The sequence below is a fragment of the Arachis ipaensis genome, chromosome B3, assembly GCF_059453495.1.
Source record: "Arachis ipaensis isolate K30076 ecotype BB chromosome B3, ASM5945349v1, whole genome shotgun sequence".
Classification (NCBI taxonomy): domain Eukaryota; kingdom Viridiplantae; phylum Streptophyta; class Magnoliopsida; order Fabales; family Fabaceae; genus Arachis; species Arachis ipaensis.
Genome location: NC_142438.1, coordinates 129530581 through 129532568, shown reverse-complemented (window position 1 = coordinate 129532568; position 1988 = coordinate 129530581). Strand labels below are relative to the sequence as shown.

Sequence of the window (1988 nt, the reverse complement as noted above, 5' to 3'; positions counted from 1 at the left end):
TCAAACTTTAAGTTCTAGAATCATATCTTGTGATTACTTGTGAGTCAAGTCATTAATTTTGATTTTAAAATTCAAATCTTTTTCAAAACTAATTTTAATCATATCTTTTTAAATCATATCTATTTCAAAAATTTGATTTTAAAATATCTTTTCTAACTTCTTATCTTCTTATCTTTTTTTTTTAAAATTGATTTTCAAATCTTATCTTTTTGTTTCAATCATATCTTTTTAAATTTCAATCATATCTTTTTCAAAACCACCTAACTACTTTTCCCTCTCTAATTTTCGAAAATTTCTCCCTCTTTTTCAAAAATTCTTTTTAATTAATTAATTATTTTAAATTTTAATTTTAATTGTATTCTTCCTTTAATTTTCAAAAATCATTAACTCCTTTTCAAAATTTATTTTCAAAAACCTCTCTCTCTCTCTCTCATCTTATTCTATTTATTTATTCATTTACTAACACTTCTCTTCATCTCAAATCACTGCTACTATCCTCACCCTTGTGTTTGGATTATCCATTCTTCTTCACTCTTATTCCCTTTCTTCTTCTACTAACAACAAGGGAACCTCTATACTGTGGAAAAAAAGGATCCCTATTATTATTTTTCTGTTCCCTTCTTTTTCATATGAACAGGAGTAAGGACAAGAACATTCTTGTTGAAGCTGATCCAGAACCTGAAAGGACTCTGAAGAGGAAACTAAGAGAAGCTAAAATACAACAATCCAGAGACAACCTTACAGAAATTTTCGAAAAAGAAGAGGAGATGGCAGCCGAAAAATAATAATAATGCAAGGAGGATGCTTGGTGACTTTACTGCACCTAATTCCAATTTACATGGAAGAAGCATCTCCATCCCTACCATTGGAGCAAACAATTTTGAGCTGAAACCTCAACTAGTTTCTCTGATGCAACAAAACTGCAAGTTTCATGGACTTCCATCTAAAGATCCCTTTCAGTTCTTAACTGAATTCTTGCAGATCTGTGATACTGTTAAGACTAATGGAGTAGATCCTGAAGTCTACAGGCTCATGCTTTTCCCTTTTGCTGTAAGAGACAGAGCTAGAATATGGTTGGATTCTCAACCTAAAGACAGCCTGAACTCTTGGGATAAGCTGGTCACGGCTTTCTTAGCCAAGTTCTTTCCTCCTCAAAAGCTGAGTAAGCTTAGAGTGGATGTCCAAACCTTCAGACAGAAGGAAGGTAAATCCCTCTATGAAGCTTGGGAGAGATACAAGCAACTGACCAAAAAGTGTCCTTCTGACATGCTTTCAGAATGGACCATCCTGGATATATTCTATGATGGTCTGTCTGAATTAGCTAAGATGTCATTGGATACTTCTGCAGGTAGATCCATCCACCTAAAGAAAACGCCTGCAGAAGCTCAAGAACTTATTGACATGGTTGCTAATAACCAGTTCATGTACACTTCTGAGAGGAATCCTGTGAGTAATGGGACGCCTCAGAAGAAGGGAGTTCTTGAAATTGATACTCTGAATGCCATATTGGCTCAGAATAAAATATTGACTCAACAGGTCAATATGATTTCTTAGAGTCTGAATGGAGTGCAAGCTGCATCCAACAGTACTCAAGAGGTATCTTCTGAAGAAGAAGCTTATGATCCTGAGAGCTCTGCAATAGCAGAGGTAAATTATATGGGTGAACCTTATGGAAACACCTATAACCCCTCATGGAGAAATCACCCAAATTTCTCATGGAAGGATCAACAAAAGCCTCAACAAGGCTTTAATAATGGTGGAAGAAATAGGTTTAACAGTAGTAAACCTTTTCCATCATCCACTCAGCAACAGACAGAGAATTCTGAGCAGAATCCATCTAGCTTAGCAAATTTAGTTTCTGATCTATCTAAGGTCACTCTGAGTTTCATGAATAAAACAAGGTCCTCCATTAGAAACTTGGAGGCACAAGTAGGCCAGCTGAGTAAGAAGATCACTGAAACTCCTCCTAGTACTCTCCCAAGCAATAC

The 1988-nt window shown here is 35.4% G+C and overlaps 1 non-coding gene across 1 annotated transcript; it reads right to left on the bottom strand.

The window, feature by feature from the left end:
* Nucleotides 1-1164: 1164 nt before the first annotated feature.
* On the bottom strand, nucleotides 1165-1272 carry LOC148572445 (small nucleolar RNA R71). The gene has a single exon (XR_015908917.1). It is a non-coding gene; the product is annotated as a small nucleolar RNA R71 (small nucleolar RNA).
* Between the last annotated feature and the right edge of the window lie 716 nt (nucleotides 1273-1988).